General features: G+C 47.1%; 1 protein-coding gene and 1 long non-coding RNA gene across 8 annotated transcripts in view; one reads left to right on the forward strand and one right to left on the reverse strand.

The window, feature by feature from the left end:
• KCNA6 (potassium voltage-gated channel subfamily A member 6) overlaps positions 1 to 17,491 on the reverse strand; it is a 200,747-nt gene that overhangs the window by 180,663 nt on the left and 2,593 nt on the right. For all 7 annotated transcript variants that reach the window (XM_073222303.1, XM_073222304.1, XM_073222302.1 and 4 more), the window contains exon 1: positions 14,649 to 17,491. This exon is cut by the window's right edge and continues 2,593 nt beyond it. The gene's annotated coding sequence lies outside the window, so the exon portion shown is untranslated. The remainder of the gene's footprint in view (positions 1 to 14,648) is intronic.
• Positions 117 to 17,491, forward strand: part of LOC140846357 (uncharacterized) — a 27,390-nt gene continuing 10,015 nt past the window's right edge. The window contains exons 1-2 of the long non-coding RNA XR_012125370.1: positions 117 to 650; positions 8,776 to 8,847. This is a non-coding gene — a long non-coding RNA (uncharacterized lncRNA). The remainder of the gene's footprint in view (positions 651 to 8,775; positions 8,848 to 17,491) is intronic.

Genomic DNA, 17,491 nt, shown 5'->3' on the forward strand with positions numbered 1-17,491 from the left:
GAACGGAGAGCTTATCAGCCCCCAACCCCCTCTTCCCTCCTCCCACATCCCCTCAACTGGCAGAAAAGCCACACAGGGTTGTTGTACAAGAGGAGGGGGCAGCAGAGAAGTGTCTTTCCTGAAAGTCAGTCCTGAGGGACCAAAAGTCATCAAAAGCATTGACTGATGCCCCACATCAGCCGCCAGATCAATTAACCACCCACGGTGGGCAGGCCTGAGAGAGAAAGAGGGACACTGGGGCAGTTACCCACTATGTGGGGGCTTCCTCACCTCCTGGGTTACAAGGCTGCTGCCCAGGGAGAAGAGGGAGCTCAGAACTCGGGGGGCCTTTGTGCCCCCCACCACCCCCCACCGCAGCTCTGCAGTGTGCATTGCCTGGGAGGTCAAACCCAGCCTCCTCCTCCCTCCTGCCCCTGAGTTCCGAGGACACAGGCTGCAGGGCTCTGCCAGGAGAGCCTGCAGTAGCTGGGAGCCTCTCCAGGCCTGAGTCGGGAGCTGGGTGGTGGATGGTGGAGGGCGTATGCAGTCACCTGGCTGCATTCTTCTCTCCCTCCTCGACCTTGTTCAGCTCCAATTAGCCAGACGTCCAGACAGGGACTCACCGCTGCAGGGGCCTCAGCCTTCAGAGCAGCCCCACAGGAGGGACTCAGGTGGGTTTTAGGGCTCCTGGGGGGCAGGAGGGGGAGTGCGTACAGGGAAGAGAAGCTCGGTGGTGACTGGGAGTATTTGGGATGGAGGTGACAGCTGGCCAGGAGGGAATGTAGCCCTGAGGCAGCAGCTATGGGTGCTGTGTTCTGCAGAGGACAAGTCATAAAGGGCTGGGTCTGGGGCTGAGGGTCAGACTGCTGTGGGTGGCACGCACGGTCAGGTCCCTGGACCTGCTGTTCCTCAGTGCCATCTTCTAACTGCGAAGTGGGCTGCAGCACGGGAGAAAAACACAACTGCCCTCCTCACAAGGAGGCTGTCTGAGGAGGAAGCCTGATGGCGGCAGCAGGGATGGATGTGGATGAGAATTAACACCAGCACGAGGTGAGGCAGCTGGTGGAGGCTAAGATTTCATCCTGGGAGACCTTCAGGGGCTGGTGGGCGGCCTTTCCCCCAGGGCTGGGCAGGACTGGGCTGGGCTGGGCAGAGAACAGCCTCTGCAAACTCAGGAAAAGCTGTGCAACCTGGGCCAGGCAGTTAGTCTCTCTGGGCCGAGGGCAATCATAAAGACTGCTCTCCTGACCCCAGGGGATTGTTGTGGTGTTCAGTGTGAAAGAGATTTATAAGATGTGCAGTGCAATTAAATGTAAAGGTGTAAAATTATTATCACCTTTGGTTCCAACTCTGGATGTACACTGAAATCTCTTGAGAAGCTTTTTAAAACTTGCTGCACTGGACCCCATCCCAGATCAATTATTCAAATTGGGGGAAGGGGCAATAAGAGAGCAGAGTGGGCAAGAAGTGGTACTTTTTCAAAAGCTTCTCAGGTGATTCCCATGCTCCATGAAGGTTTAGACCCAGTACCTAAGACTTCCCCAACTTCCTTAATATAACCACTTGGACCACATGTCTTCAAAAAGCAGTCTCAGCTTCTCCAGATCTACTGAATCAGAATTTCAAGGAGGCTTGGCGATCTCTATATAGAACATGTCACAAAAGCAGCATGAATATCTCCTTCCAGTGATGAGTGACAAGTCTGCAGATTTCTGTCTCCCTATAGGGAGCCCGGGCTTCACAGCTCAGGGAGGAGGGCAGCGTGCTCCATGGATGGGATGTACAGACATGTGCTTCCGGGACCAGGTTACATGAGACGGTCACATCCAACCCCATGCATGCTGCACTCGGACTCAAGTCCAATCATAAAAATGACACGTTTCACAGCCAAAGAGCCAGAAAACCTTCAGATAAAAAGGAATCCATGATGAGTTATCTGTCACTAACAGCACAGATTCCCTAAGTGGCTGGTTGTCAATAGATGGTCCAGGCTCTCTTGTTCACACTCTGCTAACTCTGTTCCGTTCAAAAGATTCTATGAACACACACACATACACACACATTCACACATGGAAACTCCAAGCTCATCAAACACACAAGTTGGGCACGATGAGGGTTAAAGGAGAAAGGAATTTACACCAGGCAGCTGGAACATCACTGTGTGAATTTGCATTCAAATAATATTAGGACTGAAAGCTAGTGGCAGGATTGTTCTCCTTGGTTCGTTCATCTCACACGGGCATCATCAGCACAGCAGTGAAGAGCAGGACTTGAAATCCCAGCCCAGCACTTACTGGCTGGGTGACTTTGGGCAAGTTGCTTCTGTGACCTGGAGATACTTCCTGGGCTGCTGGGAGGATTAAATGCGTTAGTGGTACACGTAAGAGCTTAGAAACATGCCTGGCATGTAATATGCTGGAGAAATGCTTGCTACTATGAATAATTACTGTTTCAGTTATTGTTTTATTATACGTGAGGAAGCTGAGGCCTAGAAAATGATTTGCTCAGTTTCTTCATCCTTCCTGACTCTTGTAGGAATAGAACCTAGGGAAATAGTCACCAATGTGAACTAATATACTAAAAATGTTCACTGCAGCATCATTTAGAAAAACACCAAGCTAGAAACAATCTGAGTGTTCAACAATAGAGGGTAGGTTACCAAAATAGTGGTGCATCTACATGGTGATTATATAATAATTGTACAAGAAAATTAGAGATACCATATGAAGTTTTTAAATGAAATACAATATGATCTCTATAAAAATGTAAATACAAAAGAGACAGAGCTGATCTGGAAGAAAAACCCAACAAAATGCCAACATTGAATGTGTCTGGTTGTGATTATGGGCACCTTTATTTTCTTCCCCATGCTTTTCTAAATTGTATTGATTTTCCATAATGAGCAGATACTACTTTTAATGTCAGAAAATAAAATGTTTGTTTGAAGCAATTTGCTCAAGGTCATTAGGAGGCCACACAGGCTTCTTACTCCCATCCAAGATTCTGTTGCCCATTGGGCTGCACCAAGCCAGCCAAGACCTTCCTATCCAGTGGCTTTTCTAGGCCTTTCTATGGCACAATGGGCCAGCCCAGCAAGTAAATCTAACACCTGCCCTTGGGGGCACTGCCCATTCCTATAAATGGAGAGAGCCAGCTTTCACTTTGAGGATACCAAAGAATTGTGCCAGCTTTTCTTGCCTTTGTTTTTCCCACAGGCTCCCTCCACAAGTGGGGAGCCAGGGCCCCAGAGAGCATTTGCTAGCACCCCTGCTGGTCTGCATTCCCCAGCTTCTCCTTAATATAGAAGCGCCTTTCAGTGCCCAGCATTTTTCCAATCATAATGCCAAGGTGCTTGACACAGCCAAAACCAAAGAATGTTTATTTTGTAACTTTGAAATAAAAAAGATCTGGAATCACTTAATAACTACGATAGACCTCATCTAAGAAAAATAGGAAAGCAGGAAGGCAGGGGGGGAAGTAAGAGAAAAGCAAGGGGAAGAGATTGATCACACTCAGTATTACATAAAAATCACTACATCTCTTTCAAAACTTTGCTATAACCTGCTCAGGACATTTTTAAGTGTTACGTTCTGATCTTTGTCTATAAAATAAGAGGCTGGAGCAGATGAGCTCTAAAATTCAATGATTCTCTATAAAGCTGGAATTTTAGTAACTCCAATTCTTTTTGAAAGAGTGTGCTGGGACGAAAGCCGGGCGATGAAATGTTGATGAATAAGCTGAGCATCCACAGAGTTCTCAAGCAAAAACTAAAAAAACCTGTCAAATCCAACCATCTCACTTTACAGATGAAGATACTAGGCCAGAGAATAATATGAATCGCTAACATCTGCTGAGTGCCAGGCAGGCAACTTGCTCTGGGTCACACAGCGGGTTGAGGACAGACCCAGAATTAGATGCGATTCCTGCCTTCCCTATAGTCACCTTGTTCTAACTTTTAGTGGATTTAAGGTTGAAAGAAACAATCAGATATCAGAAACTCTTCCTCACAGCCTTGGATGTACAGAAGAGGAGCAGGTTCAAAGGCAAGAATAGGTCAAGACCAACTCCATCCTCTCTCCTGTTACCTTAAAGCACAGAAGGAAACCACTGAAGAATTTAGACTCCGGCCACCTGGTGGGGGAGCAGACACCAAGCAATCAGGCCCTTCCTGGGCCAGGCAGAGCAGAGTCCCAGGTCAGAACCCTCAAAGTCACGAAGAACGCCCAGCAGAAAGAGCTCCCCAGAGGACCTGAACCCCAGCACAGGAGCAACCAGGTCCCATAGGGAGGCACTGAAGCCCCTTGGAATAGATAAAGAGTATGTCATTCTGGCATTTAGGAAAATGGAAAAGAAGACTGAAAAACCCACTTGTTGCTAGTAGTTTTTTGTGTCTTGCTCAGACTGTGAATAAGATTTTATAAATGTGATCCTCAGTAAGGTACACTTGAATGTTTTCATTAAAAGGTCCAGTTTAGTTAGAAAGTACTTGTGAATATAAATGCATGTTATAATCTTTGATTAGATTAACAACGTGCATGGATACTGGACCGATACACCATAAGTAAGAAGTGTCTTACACTTATACACACCATAAGGAGAAGGATCTCTGAAGTGTGGACCTTTGCTAGCAAAGTGGATCAGAAACTAAATCTAACAAATAAAACCAACCCTTACAGTTATTTTTCTCAAAGACTTCTATTTAAGAAGACTTTGAAGGTCAAAAGGGAAGATATCCTCTTACACATTATACAAAGACTTATTAAAACACTGATTCTGTATGTGTCTTTACAACTCAAGAGAAGTGGGGAGAACTTTAAGAGGGTTGATAAGAAATGACAAATGGTACATTTGAGAAAACCTTAGACTCAAATCCATTGCAAAGAGTTTCAGATCTCTTTGAGTTTCTCAAAATATATTCCTTGGATTATAGTTTTTGTGTGATGTGAATAGAAGATACACCACCCCCACCCCAATAAAAGGTGAATATTCTGTGGTAAAAACAAGTTTGAACAACACAGGTTTAAGATATGCAATAGGTCCATTTGCTGCAGGACTTCTCAGGGCCTTTAATCTTCTGTCCCATGCATTGTATATTTCCAGGAAGCAGCCTTTCTGAAAAGTAGTGTATGAGGATTCTTTTTCCATGGGAATGTTAAGTAGGACTAGTACTCTGAAGGTCGCATTTGAGGAACTCTGACATAAGGAGTTCCTCAAGATAATATGGTTGGTTAATTATCCATTTCAACAGGGACAGAACATGCGGAAAGGAGTTTAAATACAGCAGGATATGTGTACCTGACAAGAACCTAACAACAAAAGTTGTGAAGTGCAAACACAAATAGCTTGAAGAAGTCTAGGTTATGGATTCTCTCTCTCTGGGGATGTTTCAGAACAGGCCTGAGATAATTAGGAACTTTTTCTAATGCAGGGCAGAGTAATGGATTCCTGGAATTTTGGAAGCCACTTCCTGCTCAATTATGCCACATCTTTTTGTCTCATTCTCTACTTATACATCATTAAGTGAGCTCAGCTGACTTTCTTGCAAACTAAATACATTCCTGAAATGTTGCATGTAAAGAAATAGGTATCTGTAAACTCAGTCAAATTTTCCACTGACGTGTAATAATTCCAAAGAACATCCACCCCAAACCCATCACAAAAGGCATATTTATGAGCCAGCTCGACTCCCAAGGAAGTGTTCTTCCTGGGTCCTTGTGCAGTGAGTGACCTCCCAGCTCACTCCCACCCAAGGCCGGCTCTGAAGTCAGGCCAGTGAAGAGCTGAGCCACATGATCTTTCCACACTCAGTTACTCAACCTCTCGGGTCATTCCTGAGCATGTTGGAAGGTCTCCCTGTTCCCAGGGGTTTAGAATGGATAGCTGCTCATTGCCTTTGTTCTCTTTTAGGGAATCTGCCAGAATCCCTGGATATTCTCTTATGCTGGCTTTTTCAGAAAGTAAGCAGTTTTTACTCTAAAAGGGTATTAAGCCCTTTTACATAAGTCTCCTCTGTTACAGCCATGTATTGGATGATTGGCTGAATCATGGTCAATGTCAGGTCAGGAAATCCAAATCTACAAAGTGAGAGAAACTGAAGACTTTGATTTACAAGAGTGCCATGAGGTTTTTACTGTTCCTAACGGTTGGGTGACTTTCGGAGGCCTTGCCTATGCTCAGCACCCCACTGAAGTGGGCAAAGAAGAGAAAAACAGGGGAAATGAGAACCCAGCTTCACTGAATACTTACTACATGCCTGGACCTATGGTACCCCCTGGCTAGCACTATCTCGTTAATTCCACCAGCTTCTGTGAAAGATGGTGTATTAATGGCCCAATTTCCCAGAGGAAAAATCCAAGGCACAGAGATGTTCCCAACACTCCCAAGGCCACACAGTTATACAGACATGGGGGTAGCAGTGGGTGCTGAATCCCAGGTTGGCTGACATCACCCAGCAGAGAGACAGAGGGCCTTGGAACTGCGCCCTCATCCCTCCCATCCTGCCTCACCCAGCACAGCTATCGGTGCGGGAGATGCACAGCTGCACACTTGCAAATTCACCACCTAGAGAGTCAGAATGCAGTAAGAGAAAGAGAAAACTATCATGGAGTTTCTTAGAGGTCCCACTTTTAAACATATGTTTTAAAAAACATCCCCTCGATTGCCTGATAAATAAAATAAAAAGGCTCTTTCTCAAATCTGGTCAGCAATCCACACCATTTCTAGTGCCACAACATTCCTTTCCCTTCCACTGGAGGAAGGAATTAGGATTACATGAAGTAGGCCATAAACTGGTTTAAGTTAATCTACTTTTGCTATATTGTGTGACTTTTTCAATCGTGAAATGATCCCCATCTATTAAAACACACTTTCAATAAGAAAATGATTCAAGTGTTTTATATAGACACACACATACTCATGTCAAAACAAAAACTTTTCACAAGTACATCTATTGGAGAGAATGAGGCAGACAGACAGACAGACATTCAGATGGAAGGCCCATGATGGGTTTCCTTTAAGCCCTACCTGATTTAATCGTTTCTGCATTCCTAGAAGGGGCAAATATTTGGTGGGGGTGGGGAGGAAGCATTACGGAATACTTCTAGATTTGGGTTTCCAGATGTGAAAACTACCCCCAGTCAGGGATGACCAGGGTAAAATCTACTCCTCTCTTGGAAAATCGTAAGGATATTGAGCTGACCCTAGCCCAAGTTGCTGTTGAGGCTCTCCATTTGAATCCTGGCCCTGAAATATTTTAATGAAATTGCAGATAAAGCAAGGAAAAGAGGAGAGCCTTTTTAGTCCTTCTCCCAGAGCAGTAGTGTTGGACAGGGTTCCAAATCGACAGTCATTTAACTTTCGGCCAATAAACTCCACAGACAGGGGAGCCCAGCCAAGGGTGGAGCCCAGCTGGCACAATGTAGGCAGAGGGGCGGGAGGGGATCTGGGATGGTCCCGGGCCTCAGGATGTATCTGGACAAGTGACAGATGCGAGCCGAGGCTGGGTGGCCACCAGCACCCAGGAAAGCTACACAATCTTACTTAGGAATTCCTGTTCCCAACTCAGGCTCAACCAGGGGGAATAGAGGAACATCACAGAAGTAAGAAGTCATTGTCAAATTGGAAATCTCCACACACCAAACTTTGCCTTTTTCTCAAATGAATCATTTAAAATGGAATCCTTAACTGCATCACCCACTCCCTGGCTGCCTACCTGGACAGAGCACATACCTTGGCACACTGGTGAGGCCTGTGAGGCTCCTTCCTCCATAGCCACACAAGCCTGTCTGTCTCCCATCTGGAAACATGACTGTCTCCTCACAGGCTGCCAGGCCTCATTGCTGCCTGTCCCCAGCCACCACATTGACCCCACCCCATCTCACAGCCCACTGTGTCTGATTAAATGAGATCATACAGGGGGGTTTTCAGGTGTGGCCACATGTGGAGTGTCCACGGAGCCACCAGATGAAGCAGGCAAGGTGTCATTTTCCTGCACCTGGCACCCTTTATTTGATTTTCCAGCCTTTGGTACAAATGCACACATAAGAAATGTTTCCCAACAAGAAAAAGAACAATGCCGTAGCACAATGATAATGACAGGTGGCCCCAGCCTCAGTGGGCAGCCACGCTGACTGTTGTAGAAAAGCCAAACCACGGGATCAGCAAGACCAGACCTTCTGTTTTTCAAAAGAAACCAAAAATCCAGGCCTGCATGTGAGACCTTCCAACATTCCTTGTATTTTTTTCTGGGTTTATGGCAATACAATTGGTCATAGCCAATATTTGTTAATGCTGCACCATATCTGGCCCAAAAGTTACTGATTCAGGCAGGCCCTCTTACCAGGAATAACTGCCACAGTTTTAGGTTAGGGGCTCTGTAACTGCTATTTGGAATTCTGCAGACATGCCAAACCATGTACCAGATGCAGATGCAGAAAAAATGAAAATACAGTAAAACCACAAACACAAACACACTTCCAGGTGAGTAGTGGAGGCCCATCAGGACAGGAGTCTGAGTGGATGTGGCGGAAAGCCTGGGCTCCTGTGAGCACATGTGTGTGCTGGTCCTGGGCAAAGGTGCCCGCTCTCTGAAGCATTGAGATAAAAACCTTTCCCCCGATCATGCCAGTCTTTTCTCTCTTTCTGGCCATGCTAAGTTGCCTTAATACAGCTGGGGAGCACCTGTCTGATTTATGGCTCAGCTACTATGCCTTCTGGAAGCTTTGTTGTTCATACCCTTGGTCCTGTGACTTATAAAAGAGATCTGTAACCCAGCAGTAACTTCTCTTTCTCTACCAGGGCAACAAAGTATAGAGAAGAGTCCAGAAGCTGATTTCTGTTTTCTAGAGCATCAGAAGTCAGCATTTTGGGGTAAGACACCAGCCTTCTGCATTCTTTCCTTCCTGTATAAAATGCAAAAGTCTGAAGTAATCTCCTGCTTTCCTGACTTCCAATTTCTGGCAGTTTCCTGTAGCTTCGTCACTAAATTTAACAGAAAAAGCAAAGCCCTAAAATGTTAAAGAACCTATTAATTGGGGATTGAGATTAGAAGCATGGGTTTACCTGGATTTGAGATTAGAAGCCTGGGACTTGGCTGTGCAAGTCAGAGCCTATATATACATGAGCCTCTCCTTTCCCAGCATGAAAAAGCCTTTGGTACTCACTAGAGAAATAATTATTAGCCCTAACTTAAAAATCCAGGAGCTAATTATCTGCTTAATCTAGCTAGGCGTGCTGTCTCTGTACCCTGGAAAGTCAGGAGAGAGAGATGAAATTAAAAAGCTCTTAATTCCATTCCATCTGCACAGCTCTGCTGAGGAGTTTGATTGGATAGGAAATGAATAAAGTCGGTCTTTAAAAAAAAATGTTTAAATAATCCTAGGTTTCCATTTTCCATGGAAAAATACATTGGTGTTGGAGTCATTAAACATGGGTCCTAGAAGCAGCTCTGCCCCTACCTGCCTGCGTGATTGTAGGTTAGTCATTCCACATCCCTGCATCAATTTCCTCCTTCATAAAGGGAGGCATTTAAGGCCCCTTCCAGCTCTCATGTTCTGTCATCTGTGACCCTCACCACTGCCCTCTGCAATACTGTGGTGTTTGTGGCAGGGTTGAGTGAGAATCTGAATTCCACTTCAGTTGGAAGCTGTTGAAAAAAACATTACCTGTATATCCATCCTATTCTTACAAGACATATCCAGATTACAGTTCTATGTAGTAAATCACATCTTATGTGCAATTATTTAAAGAGATTCTGCTGTGAATCCTTTAGGCAAAGAGCTTTCTGGTAAAATAGCTAGCTATCCTGAGTCTAGTTTTTATGTCATATTTCATTGAAATGTTTGTTTCAGAGAACAAAAATGAAGTCAGCAGGGACCCTGCCTGTCTCTAAGATGCAGGTGGTTCCAACTTCCTCCCTCCCCCACCTCAGTGGCTGTTCAGGGTCATTAAGGCCCCCTCGGCTGCTTGGCAGAGGAAAGAGGGTGCTCTGCAGAGTTTATTTCTGGCAGTAACTTGTGAGGTTCAAATGCAGAAGCCTCCTTTAAATCTCACAACAACTGTGTAAGGAAAGTGGAATTAGCTTCCTTATTTTGCAAATAACAAAACTGAAGTTTGCTGAGGTTAGATGAGATGTAGCTAAAACACAGTGCTTCAGACCTGAGTTATCAGCCTCCAAAGGCACTCAGGCCCAGAAGCTCTGAGCTCAGGATGGGGAGGCAGTTCCCTTGCCCTGGGCCGGGTCCTGGAGGAAAGCTGCAGCAGCTGTGGGAATGAGCCAGGGGACGTAACGTACCCTGGCTGGAGTCGGGACCCCCAGGAGAAGCTGCCTGCTGCTTCTAGTCACAGTGGAAGCACATGGAGTCCAATTCTGGGGTCTCCATCTCCCCACCCCCACCCCCTTGAAGGGAGGAAAGGGAAGCTGAAACACATGCATGGAATATTCCAAGGCACCCATACCTGCAAAGTGAGGGAGGTGCAGGGGGACATGAAGGTGGCCAGGGAACAAAGGGGATGCTGGGACTGGGACAAGCAGAGGTGAGATTTTGAAATACACTGAACAGTGCACAGAATCTCTGAGCTGTGGTCCAGCTATGGGTTCTGTCCCAAGGTCTGGCTATGAGATCCTGTATTTGTCCCAAGGAGGCAGATGTGAGGAAGTGCATGGGAAAGGGGGTAGTGGAGCATGCAGTGAATGCCCTGGGAATGTTAAACCTGGGGGTAGAGGACAAGGATGGTGAGGAAGGGCTCTGCAGAATGCTGCACAGGAAGTGTATCCCCTGCTCTTCAAATGTCCCTATTATACCACTTCATGTTTACGAAGAATCTACATTAGTACCTGGTCCATGTCAGACAAATTTGAAGACGGTTTTTTGCTTTTACAAAATGATAATTGCATCTTTGCTTTACGTGTTTGGCTTAGGAATGGTTTCTAGGAACAGTCACTTTCAGGTAGCAGGGGAAACACACATTGTATGTGTATATGTAGACCTGCAGAGCCCCGGGCCTTCTGAGCCCCATGAGGAAAAGAACATAGGACACCCTCTGCTCTTGCATTAGAGACAAACTGGCCTGCAAAGGAAAGCCCATGTCCACATTTAGAAGCCACGAGTTCATTCTCTCTTCTTGCTCTGTACCAATCAGACCCTCACGGTGCTCTGTTCATTACGTCCCTCTGAGCGCTGTGGGCCTCACAAATGAACATGCCCTCTGAGCCTCAACTCTTATCTTCCAAGGATGAAAACAATGCCCTGTCTACCCACCTTACTTATTGGCAGTAGGATAATAATGATAATCAGAGCCAATCTTTGTATGGTGCTGACTGCTGTATAATGAACTGTACTGCTACATAGTATTATATATTGCATAAATATTGTATACATATTAACACATTTGATCCTCAAAACAGTTTTGTGAGATCCATACTATTATTATGCCCCCCTGTACAGAGAAGGAAACTGAGGTACAGAGGTTTCAGAACTTGCCCAACGTCACCCAGCAGGTAAATAGCACAGGTGGAATCTGACCCCAGAAAATCTTCCCCCAGAGTCCATGCTCCTCACCTCTTTGCTATAGGACACGCCTGGAAATGCAGCAGGCATTTAATTGCTTTTTAAATGAAAGGTGCTATTGTCATTCTTGTTAAGACAACTCCCTTGAGAGAGGATGAAAGCCAAGTGAGATCCCTGGGGAGGTTGGCGCCCCCAACCTCAGATCCGAAGACCCTGCAGGCCAGGTGCATCTTCCCAGAAGAGAGGGAAGGAATGGCAGTCCTCCCAGCCCCTCCCAGCCACGGACTGTCTTCCCATATTCTTCATCTCGGCTGCCAGGAGCGGGTTTGCCTGTCTCCTGGAGACAGTGGTTGTCAGGCCCTGAGAAAGGAGGAAGCATGTCAAAAATAGCAGTGCCAGCAGACCAAGCAGCCGCACTTTCCTTCTGAAATGCTGGGTTTGCTTCCACCAAAGAGCCAGGGGCTGCCTGTGCTCCCTTGCAGCCCGCGGGGGAGGCTGCTCAAGGTTCCGAGATGTTTCCGGGAGGCAAGCAAAGAGCATCTGCTGGGGCCCCTGACAGCTCAGCGAAAAATCCTTGTCACACAAACAATGAGGTCAGAGCTGTGTGTACCTGTCTTAATTGTCAACCCCCCCCCCAGGATCAGGCCCCAGATAGGTTAAGTGACAGTGAAGGTGACACCAGAATTAGTGATACTTACTGTAGTGTCAGCCCCCTTTGTTTTTTTGCCCTGGGAACAAAAGTGTCATTGTCCTGTTTGGATAACCTTTCAAAAGTGGCCACCAATAGATTTCCAGTCACTCTTTAGGGAACCACAGGGATGAGGACTAGAGGCAGGGCTGGGAACAAAAGGACGGGACGAGAGGCAGGGTGAACTCTTCTTAAAGGGACATGAGTGGCATGACAGTTTCCAACCCCACAGGGAGCTCGAGCCCAGAACAGGGAAGTGGCTCATCGGGAGCCGCGGTGACCTGAGAGGTGGGAGCCCTCCATCTGTCCTCCCAGGGGCCTCTGGGACACTCCCTCTCGCACTAAAGCCCCAAGCTCCAGGCCTCTCTGCTGTGAGATATCTATGCAATCCAAGGCAGCCCAGGAAAAAGGCAGATGGAAAGAGGAGACCCTACACTTTAAAGAGTGGATTTCTTTTCCATCCCCAAATGACCTTGACAAGCTAGAATTAGACGACACTTCGGGGCAATAACACCATCAAAACCCATAGAAGGCAGGGTGGCCACTCCAGCTAGATTGTCCTGGGAGGACGATATTCTCGGGAATCTATCTTATCATTCATGTAGAGATGCAGGGGACAGAAATACTGTCAAAAGAAAGTGGGAGCAGGGATGACAAGCAGAGGACTGCAGGGTCTCATGTGAGGAAAATCACCAAGGACAGAGAAGGGAGGGACCCCATGAGCAAAGGCAAGTGAGGCCAGAGAACAAAGTGTGAAGAACAGTCACGGAGAAGGGGCAGCTCACGGAAGACCGTACCCCGCTTCTGTTTACCCGGAGCACCAGGGACTGTGGGACCCCACGCTGGCTCTTCAGGGTCCATAACTATTGCAAGAGGAGGGCCTGGACTCCAGGAGTCCCGGGCTCAACCTTGGCCCCCAAGCAGTTTCTTAAGGAATTCTGAGTTTCTAGGCACTGAGGTGAGGCAGGTTTTTATGGTTTATGTGTTGTTTTGTTTCTTGTTTCTGTTTTGCCACCAAAATATAAATCCTTCCAGCAAGTTCTCTGCCCTAGTTCTATGTAATGAATAATGTCCAACGTGCCATCCTAGTTCAATACACGTTGATCATGCTCTGCACTTACCACAAGAGCCTTCTTTTGCTTGAACAAAAAGAGACAAGCATAGCAATGACACAATGGCTTGATTGTCGAAACGCAAGAACAAAACAAAACACACAGTCCTCGGTGCTGTCTGTGAGCGTGAAGGAGCAGCTATGTGACAGCTCTGAAGTGTCCCCAGGTGGCAGAGAACCACTGTCCTTCCATCCTGCGTATTCAGTCTGGCCCATCTTTAGAGATGCCAGACTTCTAGATGCTTAAAACCAAACCATTCTCCCAACTCAGATGTGAAACTCCCAGGTTGCTAGCCTCATGTCACTTTCCCCCACCCCCAAAATTCAATGACTTTTGGGGGTTAATTTATAGTGTTAGACCACCATCACCATAATCCTGTTTTAGAAAACTTCCATGACCCTCCCAATGCCCCCAGTGTCCTGCAGCAGGCAGCGCCACCCCTGCTCTATGCCCTCCACCACGGAGGGTATGCACGCTCTTCTCACAGCCTTGTCCAGGAGTGTCCCTGGCACCTTGAACCCCTGGAATATATGTCCTGGCTTTTTTCTGCCTTCAGTGCACAAAAGAGGCAGCTGGATCTATAGGAACCTCCAAGTGACTCAGGCACAGTTAGCAGCCACCCCTTGAGGCAAGGCTTTTCCAGGCCAATTCCCTCACATCCCTTCCTCCTAAGTCCTCTGTTCTGTGATCATTTTACTGTTTCTACTGGTCCTTTGTCTTGAACCTCTTTGTGAGCTCCTTAAGGTTAGGAGACCCTGACGTGGACCTATCCCAGGGCTACGCAGCATGGTATGTAGCTGAGACTTATCAGGTTCTCTCTTTCCTCTCTTTTATCCTTTGAGATTCAGGAAGGGAAGAGGGTTCCTCCAGCTGGAGAACAACCTTAAGAAAAACCTAGATCATAGCTACCCTGCAGTTCAAAGTGTGACCTCAACAGAAATGCTATAGCTGCTTCTGGCCACTGAGAAGGTGGAGAAAGGGAGAGGGAGAGAAGGATAAACATACAAGGAAGAAGTGAGAATGACAGAAGGGCAAAACAGAGAAATTAAGAAGAGGGGGGGGAAATGCAGAGAAAGAGAATGAACAGAAGAAGGGAAGGGAAAAGGGAGAGAAAAGGAGGGATTAAAATGAGCAGGGGAGGAGGCAGTGCGGGAACAGGGCAGAGAAGGAGACTACAGGAGACAGAATCAAGGGACATACACAGAAAGAGCAAGGCGGCCTCCAAGGAAAGGGACATCCAGACCTTGGATTCGAACTTCCCCAAAGGCATGCGCTCCAACCTCTCTGCCCCTCCCCACCCCAGATTCTAATTTGGCCCAAAGGACTGAGCCAGAAATGAAATCCCACAACAGTAAAACCTACCTCAGATGCAAGCGGGCCAGCTGTCCCTTGCTCTCTCCTTGGTCACGGCCAGACAGGAGGGCTCTCCATGTCTCAGCCAGCCTGACAGATCCAGGAGACCTGAGGGGGCTCCGGCTGGCATGGGTCAGGTGTGGCGAGGGCCTGAGCCCCATCTTTGCTGGCAGCTGTGAAATCGCCAGCCCAGCTCTCTTGGCAGCACAGAGTATGTATTCTCCGGATGCTCACAGCACAAAACCCACATAAAGAGGCTCAGAGTCAGAGAGGGGTCACTTGGCAAAATCTTTCACAGAAACTAGGTCAGGCCACAGCATCTGTTTTTCTTTGACGTCTCAGGAAGAGCCACCTATGAGATCCTAGGAGCAGAACTTGACTGTTTCTTGGGACAAAGGGGCACCATTTCTCTGTCTTCCTCAGAGCTTAGAGGAGCCTCCCTCTGAGGAGATGAGAGTCCATGATACTAGGACGGACTCAAACCATCACCACCTTCGGCAAGGCCCAGACTGACTGCCTCTGGAGGAGCATGTCATTTTGTCATTTTGAAAAAGATAATATTGACATTGGTTTAACTGGCAGTTGCTTTGCATTCAAGTTTCTGAGGAATCAGAGGTGAGATGAGGCAGCTTCAGTAAATGAGGGTGGGGAAACCAGGAAGAAAGGTCCAGGAGGGAGTTTCAGGGACCTGCTTCCCTCCGGCTTTTCCAAAGGAGAACACCCTTCCCTGTCCTGGCGCTATGAGCCCCTAAACCAGTATGTGGGAGGTGTTCCCATTTCAGAAGCTGGGAATAAGTAGTCTCCTGTTCTCCCTTGCTGCCCAAATCAGAAGATAGAGAGAACAGTCTGGAAGGTTGCTATGGCAACCATAGTCCCTGGAGAGCCCCACTCCCCGCAAACCCTTTCCTGTTGGGCATGCTCTGACTCTACAAGGAAATGTCATATTAGGGACGCTCGTGAGGATGGTCACATACACACCGTAGAGATACACACATACATGTTCCAACATTCACCCTCCGCTGGGAGCATCCCGTTTGCCTGGGGAGTGGGCCCTTCTCTGTCCCCAAAGAGCCAGGAGTAACTGAAAAGATTTGGAGAACCAGCATGCTAAGGCCTCAGAATCAAGAGCTTTGAATCAGGTTTTGAATCAAGAGCTCCTCTATCTCCTCCTGCATTTCAGGTTTGGAGAAGCCAAGCTCCTAATCAAGGTGGCCGCTGGCCCTGGGAGGACCTCACTGAGCCCACTTAAAGAATCCTCCTTGCTGATGGGTAGGAAAGACTGAGGCTCAGTCCAAGGGGCTAAGGCGGCATTTAAGGAGCTAATGTCCCAGAATGACTTATTCTGGGGCTTTGGATCCAAAGAAGGAACCCTGGGGGGAGGCCTTGTCTCTGGAAGATGGGGAAATGGTAATAAACTAAAAAACAAGTCCTTTACTGTGATTCACATGTTTGCATAGCATCACCCCTAGTTTTCTGGATGAGTCTCTCAACACTCCCCATGAGGTAAGGAGGGGAAGACATTAGTGTTCCCATTTAATGGGTGGGAAAACTGAGGCACAGAAAGGACCTGTGGTGCCAAAGTTACCCTGTAAAGCTGTGGTAAAATCCAGACAGATCTGGCATCCACAGGAGCCACAGTGTCTCTCAAGAAAACCTTCAAAAGGTCATCCCTCCTAGGTTGCTCTTTGAGAAAAAAAATTGTTTTTAATTCTCATCAAAGACACTTAAAGCATAGATACAAAATTAAAAACATGTTAACAGTCCTTTCGGTTTCTGAACTGCACCCAGAAGAGCTCAGAACAGTGCATCACAGTTTATCAAGGCAACAAATGAATGACAATGTTACCAGGAAAGAAATGGGGTGGGAGTAGAGCAGGAAAGGGGGCAGGTTCACAATGGAAGATGGCTTAGTCCAAGTGGGAAGGCCACCTGGCTACCTTACCAGTTAGAACAGACTGGCGCAGCTCTGAGGGACAGAGCCAGAGAACATTTGCTTGACTCAGCAAGAACACCTCTAACTGGAAGGCTGTCAGCAAAGGATCTATGCTTCTCCCCTCCTCTAAACTTATGCAATTGACCATGAAAGGGGAAGAAGCCCATCTTAGCCTACAACGTGTGCTTTTACCTATCTGCAGGTTTAAGCTGCAGGTGGCTTTAGAAAGCACCCCCTGTGATCCTTAGTCAAATTCTCAGGAGGAAGGGTGGAAGTCTAGGGGGTGGGGGGGTAGCAAAAGGGAGAAATTTGCTGTCTGCCACAAGGTTCCTCTGCCCCTCCAGGATGGCAATGTCTGTTTCAATGGTACTCTTCAGATGTGCGGTCAAGCCAGTTGTTTGACCTGGTTCAGCCATTTCTCCTGGCTCTTTTTCCAGTTCCTGTGCACAGGAAGGCACTTGCACAAAAAGAGTATTTGGCTTTGAGAAGGAACCTTCCTGGAAGTGAGAGAGAGTCAGGGGATCAGAGTAGGGAGGATTAAATGTAGGCCAAAGACTGATGTCTACTGTGCTACAGCACACCTGGAAGAATCCATTGGCCTGTTTGGTCCAGGACTGACTCTTAACACCCTCCAAATGGCCAAGTTTAATTGTAGTTTCTCTGATTACATCCAAGATGAAATATGAATAACACTAAAGGCTCTGCAAAGGGTCCTCTGCAAGATGATCAGCAAGTGCTACAGGGAATAAAACAGCAACATGAGTACTGTTCCTGTCCTCCAGCTTCTGCAGGTTCCCATGTGGCCGGAAGCTAAGACAGGTGCATGGGCCAAAGCAAAGGACACTAAGAAGAGAAACAGAGCCCTGGTCTGCCTGGGTTCCATCCTGTGAACATCTGTGCTTAGAGATACTACAAGTAC

This window comes from Manis javanica, chromosome 15 (genome assembly GCF_040802235.1).
Source record: "Manis javanica isolate MJ-LG chromosome 15, MJ_LKY, whole genome shotgun sequence".
In the NCBI taxonomy this organism is placed as follows: domain Eukaryota; kingdom Metazoa; phylum Chordata; class Mammalia; order Pholidota; family Manidae; genus Manis; species Manis javanica.